An 11,553-nucleotide genomic window follows, 5' to 3' on the forward strand; every position below is an offset into this window, starting at 1 on the left:
AAAATAAAAGTAAAACGAAGCCTTCTACTAAGAAATAAGCACTTGGTATTTGACTGCTCACAGCATTATCTTATTTTTAAAACCATTTATTTCAGAAAACCAGTACTTCCTCTAAGAAATAATACAGATCCTTTACTTCAAGAAGTTAGGCTTAGTGTAGGTACACTTATTTATTTGCATTTTTAAATCTCTAAATAGTTTTCATATGACAACCTTTATTGACAACTAAAACCAGTTAGCTACCACTTCACATATTATAATTGCATTGCATAGTAAGATACCCTGATTCAGTCTTCTAGGCCAAGGGTCAGCAAACTTCTCTAAAAGGTCCAGATTTTAGGCTTGTGGGCCACACAGACACTGTTCCAACTAATGAACTCTGCCAACTAGTGCTAAGGCAGCCATAGACAATATGTAATAAATGAGTGGGATTATATTCCAATAAAACTTTATTTACCAAAACAGGTGGCTGGCCTGTGGGCCATAGTTTGCTGACTCCTGCTCTAGGCAAACAGATTTGATTATTAGTAAATAACACCTTCACTGAATATATAATCATGTTTCCCTCACATCTAGTAGTTGTTACAGGAACATTAGCTATTTAAATGGTAAATGAACCATAAAAATATTTTCTGAGATCAGAATCTCAGGTTAGACTGGGAAATTAAAATGTGTTAATAAAGCACACATTAAAATATAAGTTTTAAAATGTACAGTAAGGGTATGATTAAGTTTTATTAAATAATCTTACCTTAATCAAATGAAAGAATCTAAACTCTAGTACATCTCTGGTTTCAATTCAAAATATATTTGAATCAAAATTTCAGTTTCTTGTAAAATTCCTAAAGAAACAAAATTAAAAATCTTAAGTCAGATTCCAGTTCCAGATAAAATGGAGTAATCATACACCAAGCACATAACTGTAATGACAAGACCCGGGTAGAATGCATGCAGCAGGTACTTGAGAACTCAGTAAAGTAAGCCAGTATTAGGCAGATTCGGTTAAGACCAGAATTTGAAGTACCTCTGAAGCAACAGCAGGTTTACCACTTTTTCCCCTTCTCTGGTATCAACCAGACTGAACTTAATAAAGTCCAAATGGAAAGCTTCAGGAGAATCCCTCTAGTTCTGGCTCGAGGAAAGGGAAAGGGGTCTCTTAATACTCACAAGAAGGTATGAAAATCTCCAATTTTTCCCTTTTTTCTCTCTTCTCTCAAGCCAAGACACCCATGGCAGCAGTGGCAACAGAGGCCATTAGGAGTCTAAAACTCTGAGGGAGGGGACCCTACCTCTCTGATCACAGGAGCTACGGTCCCAAGAGTATGTAGTGGATCCCTGTTTTTTGTTTCTCTCTCTCTGTCCTCCTGCCACTTGCCCCAAATATGGGCACAGTTGCAGGAATGCACATTAAAGAGGGATAAATAAAGCCCCACCTTTCTGGTTAGAGATTGCAAACAGGGAGTCACAGGGAATCAGAAATTAACGGGAGATCACAAACAAGGAGGAGCTTGGGAGAGCAATACCTGAAAGTTGTTTATATGAACTCCTGGGCTCACTCTTGAGTGGCATATGTGTGGCTCTGACCCAAACAAGCATACATGGACTTTGAGAACTGAATTATGAGACAAACCACCACTCAAGTTCCAGACTGGCAAAGTGTGGCACACATGTAGGACAAAGACAAATAAAATGGCAAAGGCTTTGAAAATTGAACTGATTCTACAATCACGACCCATAGGAACTTGCAGTCTGAATTGAACTGGGTTGAGTGCCTACTAAAACAAACACATCAACACTCTGCATAGGATTTAAACAAGACCCAAAGTCTCCTAGTATAATAGCCAAATGTGCAGAGTATAATGTTAACTTATTAGGTATACAAAGAAATAGGACAATATCAGCTTGTGTGGGAAAAATGCCAACACCAAGAAAACACAGGTGTTGAAATTATCTAAAAAAGATATTAAAGATTTTAAAGCAACTATTATAGAATGCTTCAACAAGTATGAGGAAACATTCTTGAAACAAATGAAAACACACACTCAGAAAAGAAATAGAAGATATGAAGAAGAACCAAATGGAAATCTTAGAAGTGGAAAAATTTCAATAACCAAAATTAAAAGCTCACTAAATATGCTCAATAGAAAATGGAGATGACAGAAGAAAAAAATCAGTGAATTTACTACAGATGAATAGAAATTACCCAACCTGAAGAAGAGAGAGAAAAAGATTGAGGGGAAAAAAATGAATAGTGCCTCAGGTCCAATATTTGTGACATGTGAATACCAGCAGGAGAGAAGAATAAGTTCAGTACAAGTAAAATTATTTTGTGAAAATATTTTCCAAATTTTTTGAAAGATATAAACTTATAGATTCAAAAAGCTCAGCAAATCCCCAAACAGGATAAATACAAAGAAATCCATGCCCAGACGCACCCTAATTAAACTTTAGAAAATGAAAGACAAAGAAAAAATCTTGAAAGCAATTGTCTTGAGAACATTTATCATTACTTTTAGGGGAAAAAGTGGTCAAATGATTTATCTTCAGAACCTATGCAGCCCAGAAGGAAGTGAAATATTTTTAATGCTCTGAAAGAAAAGAACTGTCGACCCAGATTTCTATATTCAGCAAAAATATCCTTCAGAGATGAAAGTGAAATAAATACACTCTCAGATGAAGGAAAACTAAGTCAACGGGTTGACAGCAGAACTACTTTTAAAGAATTGCTAAAGAAAGTTCTTCCAATAGATGGGAAATTATACTAGAAAGAAAATTTGAAACATCAGGACTATAGGAAGAGCAACAGAATGCTAAATATTTCAGCAAAAATAACAGACTATTCTTATCTTCTTGAGCTCCTTAAAATATGTTTGACAGTTGAAAGTAAAAGTACATCTGATGAGGCTTTTTAAATATGTGTGTGTGTGTGTGTGTGTGTGTGCACACACACACACATATAATACAATATAAAAGACAAGTACAACATAAGGTGTGGGGAGCAAAGGGAATTTTATGGTTGTACAGTTTCTATGTGCCACATGAAGTACTAAAATATTGATTCTAAGTAGACTGTGAAAAATTAAGTACATTGTAATCCCTAGAGCAACCATTAAAAAAGAACTATACAGAGAGATAAGATTAAAAACACATGCAATGATAGAATACCTAACCAAAAAAAAAAAAAAAATCAAATAACCAAAAAAAAAAGGTGGAGGAGGGAAAACAGAGAAACAGAAAAGAGAAATAAATAAGAGGGCAACAAATGAAAAACAAATAAGAAAATGAAAGGCATAAATCCAAATACATCAATAATTACAACAGATGGAAAAGATGAAAACGTACCAATTAAAAGACAGTCAAAAAAAGAATAGCAAAAAAGAAATGTTCTTCAAATATAATGATGTAAGTAGTAAAGCCATTGCTGAAAGGGGCCATAAGCTAAGGAAAGAGAGAAGCCCCTATAAGGTGGAAAGAGTAAGAAAATGGATTCTTCCTTAGAGCATACAGAAAGGAGCACAGCCCTGCTTATACCTTGACTTTAGCCCAGTGAGACTTACCTCAAACTTCTGAGCTCCAGAACTGTAAGATGATGAATTTGTGCTATTTTAAAGCCACTGTTTGTGGTTGCTTATTACAGCAGCGTTAGAAACTAATACACTACATTGTAAAATAAACTTTACAAACTCAAAAGAACTGAAATCATACAAAGTATGATATCTGACCATACTAGAATTAGACTAGATATCAACAACAGAAGGGTAACAGAACAATCCAAACATTAGGAAATTTAAAAACACACTTATAAGTAATCTATGGGCCAAAGAGAAAGTTTCAAGAAGTAAAAAAATTTCAAATTGAACAAACATAAAAAGACAACATACTAAAATTTGTGAGATGCAACTAAAGCAGTACTTAAAAGATAGTTTATAGCATTAAATGCTTATATTAGAAAAAAGAAAAGTATAAAATTAAGAATCAAAGCTTCCAACTTAAGAAAGTGGAAAACGAAATTAAACCCAAAGCATTTAGAAGGAAAGAAATAATAAACAGCGGAAATCAAAGAAACCGAAAAGAACAAAATTAATACCAAAAAAAATAAAACAAAAACTCTTCAAAAAGATCAATATAAGCAATACAAGTCTTTCTAGCTAGACTGACAAAGACAAAAAGGGAGAAGACACGAATTCTCAGTATATTAAATATAACATGTATACAAAAACAGAGATTTCACTATAGAACCCACAAACATTTAAAGGATAATAAGGGCATACTATGAACAACTTTATACACATACATTCAACAACTTAGATTAAATGAATCTATTTTCTAAAACCACAAACTACCAACATTCACTTACACTGATATTAGCCGCATAGCCCTGTAACTATTAAATAAATTGAATTTTTAGTTTAAAACTTTCAAAAAAAGAAAATCTCCAGGTCCGGATAGTTTTACTAATGAAATCTATCAAACATTTTAAAAAGAAATAACACTACATTGATTGATAAGGAAGAAATAAAACTGTCCTTATTTGCAAACAATGATTGTCTATATAGAAAATGTCAAGGAATACAAACACAAAAAAAAACCTCCTAGAACTAATAAGTGAGTTTTTCAAGGTCAAAAAATACAAGGTTAATATCAATCACATTTCTGTACACTAATATTGAACAATATGGAACCCCCAAATTGAAAAATAATACCACCTAAAATAACTCCATAAAAACAAAATACTTAGGTATAAACCTAATAAGATATGTACAGGATCTATATGCTAAAAACTACAAAATGCTGATATAATAAGTCAGAAAACATAAATAAGTAGAAAGACAGAGTGTGTTCATAGATCAGAAAACTCAAAATAGTAAAAATGTCAGTTCTCCTCAAACTGGTCTAAAAATTTAGTGCAATTCCAATGAAGACCCCAGGATTTCTTTGTAGTTATAGTTGAGCTGATTTTAAAATTAATATGGAAAGGCAAAAGAACTAGAGTAGACTAAACTACTTATTTAAAAAGAAATAAGGTTGGAGGAATTACACTCCCTAATTTTAAGGCTTTAAGCTACTTTTTTTTTTTGAGACAGAGTCTCACTCTTTTGCCCGGGCTAGAGTGAGTGCAGTGGCATCAGCCTAGCTCACAGCAACCTCAAATTCCCGGGCTCAAGTAATCCTTCTGCCTCAGCCTCCCGAGTAGCTGGGACTACAGGCATGCACCACCATGCCCAGCTAATTTTTTCTATATATTTTTAGTTGGCCGATTAATTTTTTTCTATTTTTTTTTTTTTTTTAGTAGAGGCGGGGTCTCGCTCTTGCTCAGGCTGGTCTTGAACACCTGAGCTCAAACAATCTGCCGGCCTCGGCCTCCCAGAGTGCTAGGATTACAGGCGTGAGTCACCGTGCCCGGCCTAAGCTACTTTTTAAGACAATGTGTTATTGGTGAAAGAATGGACACATAAATCAATGGAACAGAATAGAGTGTCCACAAACAGATCCACAAAAACATGGCCAACTGATTTTTTACAATGGTGCAAAGGCCATACCGTGAAGAAAGAATAGTCTTTTTAACAAACAGTGTTGGAACAGCTGGGCATCCATATGCAAAGAAAAAATGAATTTCACCTTACCCTCTCATATTACACAAAAATTAACTCAAAATAGATCATAAACCTAAATGTAAAAGATAAAACTATAAAACTTATACAACAAATAGAATTTAAAAATAGGACAAAATCTTTGTGCCCTGGAGTTAGGCAAAGAATTTTTAGATATGACACCAAAACACAATCCATAAAATAAAAAGTTATTAAGTTGGACTTTATCAAAGTTAAAAATTTTTTGCTCTGGAAAGTCATCTTTAAGAAAATGTAAAGAAAAGCTACAGACAGGGAGATGATATTTACAAATCACCTAAGGAACAAAGGACTTGTATCCAGAATACACAAAGAATTCTCAAAACTTAACAGTAAGAAAACAATACAATTTAAATATAAGCAAAAGTACATGGATTAGAATAGCTAAAACCAACCAACCAATCACCGCATACAAATACTGCTAAGGATGCAGAGCAATAGGAACTCTCATTTATTACTAGTGGAAATGAAAAATGGCACAACTTTGAAAGATAGTTTGGCAGTTTCTTATAGTTAAATATACACTTGCCATATTGACCTAGCAAGTGAACTCTAAATATTTACTCAAGTGAACCGAAAACTTACATATGAAAACCTGCACATAAATATTTAATATAGCTTTATTCATAATCACCAAAAGCTAAAAACAACCAAGATGTCTTTCAACAAGTAAATGGATAAACAAACTATAAACGAACTGTGGTATTTCCATACAATAGAATACTATGCAAGAATAAAAAGGAATGAACTATTTGATTTATGAAACAACATGGATAAATCTTAAATGCTTGTGAAAGAAGTCATATCCAAAAAATAATATATGACTGCCTTAATATGATACACTGGATAACACAAAACCATAGGAAAAGAAAAAAGATTAGTGGTTGTCAGGTTGAGGGATGGGAGAGTGGCTGCCTACAAAGGGGATGTAAAGGCTACAAAGAGGAATTTTTTAGCATGATGAAATTGTTCTGTATAGTACCAAGGTGGTGTATACACGACCCTGTGCAATTTGTCAAAACCCACAGAACTGTACATCACAAAGACAGAATTTTAATGCATACAAATTTTTAAAATTCAACTAGGATGTTGGGGGAACTTCAAGATAGAATGCAGTCTATGACAAATGCATTTGACTATTATAAATGAATGACACAACCTGACTGAAGAGTATAGGGTAAATTTATTTCTCACAGGGTTACTGGTTAACAATTCTGAACTTGCTTTACTAGGGTGGAACAAATAAGTAAATGATGATCAAAGCCAGGTTTCTCACTGCTGAGGAACGTTATAGATAAGCAAAGTAGGGAAGCCTACCATGAACCCTGTGATAGTGGATTAGAGTTACAGACAACAATATGAACTTAATATATATTGCTTAATATGTAATAAGATGGATAGATACAGAAACTATAGATGTGTATAGATACATGGATTAGCATATACATGTATATCTCTCAACTCTGTCCTCTAAGAAGGTCTAAAAAACAGTGATAACCCTATAATAAGGAGTATACCCAGTACCCAGACAGACATTCTGGGTACTGGATATAAAACATAATTCTCCAATACAAGAAACCAGGGCTCTTTAGAGAAAAGGCTGATTCTAGGGGTAGGGTAGAGAAAATGTATGAAGAGCCCGGAGTATTCTGTAGTGCCAGAAATCAAGGAAGTATTAAAAAAAGAAAAGAAGAGGGACATGTCAAAGAGATTCAAGGACCAACACTGGAACAATTTTAGCAACAAAATAACACAGTATGGGATTATAAACCAATGTATAAAATAAGTGTACATATTGCTATAAATGACAAATAAATGGAAGAGAAGGGACAAAAGCTTCTGTACAGAAGAAATTCTAACAACATATGCAGGTATATCCCATCCACAGGACTACACAACCACCCCATCTTCTTGAGTGTGGGCTGAAATTAGCGACTCACTTACAAAGAAAAGACTAGGAAAGGACAAAAATATTAACTTTATAGTTAATATGGTAATGATTTTGTCATCATGTACTCCCTAATAAGATGTGAGGAGAAGGGCACTTCCTTCTATGACATTGTTCCCTAAAACCCATAAACTCAGTCTAATTACAAGAAAAATATCAACAAATGAAAATTGAGGAATGTTCTGACTGGTATTGGTACTCAAAACTATCATGGTTATGAAAAACAAAGAAAGACTGAGAAACTCTCATAGACTATAAGAGACTAAGGAGACATGACAAATGCAATGTGGAATCCTAGACTGGATCCTGGAATAGAAGGAAACTAGTGGAAAATATGGCAAAATCCAAGTTTGGAGTCTGGAGTTTGGTTAATAGTGAAGCACCAATGTTGGTTTCTTAGTTTTGATAAATGTACTTGGTTTTGGTTTTATAAAATGTTAGCATTATAGGATGCTGTGTCAGGGCTATAAAGGAACTCTATATTATCTCTGCAACTCCTCTATAAATCTAAAATTATTCCAAAATAAAAAGGTTATATTTTTTTAAATGGGCAAAAGACCTGAACAGATCTTTCACCAAAGAGGATATATGTATGATAAAAAAAGCACATGACAAGATGCTCAACATCATTAGCTATCAGAAAAATGCAAATTAAAACCACTATCCGATACCATTACAAATCTATTATAATGGCTAAATTAAAAAAAAAAATCTGACCATACCAAGTGCAGAGAAGTATGCAGAACAACTAGAACACTCATAACATTGCTGATGGAAATATAAAATAGTATAGCCATCTTAGAAAACAGTTTGGTAATTTCTTACACACTTAAATATATACTTCCTATATGACCCAGCAATCTCACCTCTATGTATTATTACCCAAGAAAAAATAAAAACTCATAGTCACACAAAAGCCTATACACAAATGTTTACAGCAACTCTGTTCAAAAGAGCTAAAAACTAGAAACAATCAAAATGTCATTCAACTAATGAACTGATAAACTGTGGTACACCCATACAACTGAATACTACTCAACAAGAAAAAGGAATGAAATGTCAATACATACAACAACTTACGTGAATCTTAAAAAGCATTATGCTGAGTAAATGCATCTGTAATAGTCTCAAATGGCTTCATGCTACAGGATTTCACTTAACAACCATTTTCTAAAAGACAAAATTAAAATGACAGAGTGGTTGCCAGGGATTTTGGGGTACAGAGAGGGTATGACTATATGGTGCTAGCACGAGGTAGTTTTTTGAGCTAATGGAACTGTTCTGGATACTGATTATGATGATAGTTACATGAATCTGTACATATGTTCAAATACATCAACTGTACACAGAAAAAGTCAGTTTTACTACAGGTTCATTAAAAAAATAAAATTTCTGATACTTAAAAAAGTAAGTCTTCAAGGCTTTTCTAGGATATTTAGTTTGGATTTTATAGTCTATAAAAATCCTCTTGTTTATTCTGCCTACTTTTAAGATACAGCAAGTGACAAATTTCTCAGCTCAGCCCTAACATGTAAAATCACTGGAGGGATCAATAGTCTAAATGTCAGTTGCCCTAGGCCATACATCACCTGCAAAGGCGTCTAAATCTGCTAACCACCACAATCCCACCTAATTGAAAAGTAAACCCTGGCATCTGCTTAGTGGTATCATAAAAGAACTTTCATTAAAGAATTTTTTTTAAAAAAAGAATACTGATTCACAGTCAGTAGAGAATTCGGGGCGGGAGGGATGTGATCAATTCTATTTCAATTGCATAGAAAGCATTCTGACAATGAAAAAGTAAAATAATCGTGTTTCTACCTTTATTGCTAGGGAAAAAATAGTTGCTTTATTTGAATAAGTAGGATGAGGGAAGCAGGATGTAAACCAGAAAACAATATTTCAGAAGTAATTCTATTATTCTGCAAGAATTTATTTATCTTACCTCAACTAATACAGTAGTACTACTATAGGCTTCCAGTGAATTATTATTATACTACATATACATGTGGTCACAGAACATTAAAACCCATACAGTACAGAAATCAAAGTTTATTTATTTTTATTATTATTTTTTTAGAGACGAGGTCTTGCTTTGTCACTCAGGCTGGAGTGCCGTGGCATCATCATAGCTCACTGCTACCTCTAACTCCTGGGCTCATGGCATCCTCCTGCCTCAGTCTCCCGAGTAGCTAGGACTACAGGCATGTGCCACCATGCCTGGCTAATATTTTAATTTTTTGTAGAGATGAGGTCTCACTCTGTTGACCAGGCTGGCCTCGAACTTCTGGCTTCTAACGATCTTCCCGCCTCAGCCTCCCAAAGGCGTGAGCCACTGCGCCCAGCCTAATTTAAATTTTTTTAAAAAAACTTAGTACAAAGGTACTATCCCTCCTGAATACTTTAATCATATTATTTAATCTATTCAATTCTTAAGTTTATCTTAGGTATTATTTTTAAAAATCATATTCAGTCAACTATTTCCATTTAAGCTAAACTCAATGACTACTTGTGTTTAAGGATACTGTTGTTCTCAATTGTGCTACTCAATTTAAAAACAATTTTGCATTGCTATATTTTATTTAAAAGAATCAGAGATTTAAAAAAATAATCAGCAACTGTACTAATTTCAATGGAACACAAAAAGCCTCTGTAAAGAACAGTTTTTGCTTAAGGCCTTTTGTTCTCCTAATATTATATCCAATTATATGTGAATGATCTGCTTCAAGAATTTAGGTTTATTTTCACCAGAAACACATTTTGGAAAATATATGAATTACTTCTGGTACCATATCCTTTATAACTGAAGCTATTTGTATGTGGTAGCTGTAATAAGTCACTACAGTCAGTTTAGTTTCACCATCCATTAAAATAGCACCTATTGCAAATCTGTATGCTTATTGCTCCATGTAATATTCTCACTAGATGTTCAATTTACTAAACAAGGCTGCTTTAGTAATCCAAATCTGACTTCCAAATACACACAATGCACCTGTCAACATCTTTCAATAAGTTAGTAAATTTCATCTGTCTCTCTGTAGCACTGTATGTGTTTAAGTGACTACTATGCTTTAATGTCCATAACCACAGGTTTTTTCCCTCTTTTTCAAAGAATCAAGAAAACTGCAGTCATTACTACTGCACCATTCACTGTTACACTTCAAAAGTTTCCATTTAATAAGAATGTTTACATAAGAACGAAACCCAACTATAGTAAAGGATGTTATACTTTACTAGTCACTGAGATGACAAAAAATTCACAGAAATCAAAATTATCTATTGACATTTTAAAGATTACAGTATATTACACTACCTACCTCTAAAAAATAAAAGTAGCTATCACCTTCCTGCACTCAATATCATCCTAACTTATTAATAATATCACAATAGCCACCTCTACTTAAGCAAATCAAATGAACTTTTCATGCATTATTTCACGAGTTCTTCTTTCAGAAATGAAGTTTTGTATACAATATTATTTAGGCTGTCTAGAAACCTAAAAAGCTAAATTGATAAGAAATTATCCATAAATAATGTTAAATCATCAAAGAATCAAGAACGAATTTGGGATGGAGAGCTTGGTATGGAAATTAAGGTCCCATGCGACATCTATACTTGGTAGCTCAAACTTGTGTTCCAAGTATATTTAGCCACTTGCTAAGAGTTCTGATAAAAAGTTCTGTGACATACTAGTTTAACATTAATGCCTAGGTAGATTATCTATAAATCTCACATACCTTTGCTTACTCCAGTCCATCACTACTAAAGTTCCACACTGCTGCTTTGGGAAACTACATGACACAGAATTGTAACTTTGACTGTCACTAAGAAACTAAGAAAAACTGCCTTTAGAAGCCTTTGAATGAACCCAGATATAAAACCGTCCTCATATAGCCACCTAATCTTTGACAAAGCAGACAAAAACATACACTGGGGAAAAGAATCCTTATTCAATAAATGGTGCTGGGAAAACTG

General features: G+C 33.7%; 1 protein-coding gene across 1 annotated transcript in view; it reads right to left on the reverse strand.

Annotated features, from left to right (window-relative positions):
• The window catches only part of GLCE (glucuronic acid epimerase), a 61,999-nt gene extending 61,157 nt beyond the window's left edge, over positions 1-842 (reverse strand). The window contains exon 1 of the mRNA XM_012664851.1: positions 752-842. The gene's annotated coding sequence lies outside the window, so the exon portion shown is untranslated. The remainder of the gene's footprint in view (positions 1-751) is intronic.
• Between the last annotated feature and the right edge of the window lie 10,711 nt (positions 843-11,553).

Source organism: Propithecus coquereli, unplaced genomic scaffold (genome assembly GCF_000956105.1).
Source record: "Propithecus coquereli isolate 6110/MARCELLA unplaced genomic scaffold, Pcoq_1.0 Scaffold92, whole genome shotgun sequence".
Classification (NCBI taxonomy): domain Eukaryota; kingdom Metazoa; phylum Chordata; class Mammalia; order Primates; family Indriidae; genus Propithecus; species Propithecus coquereli.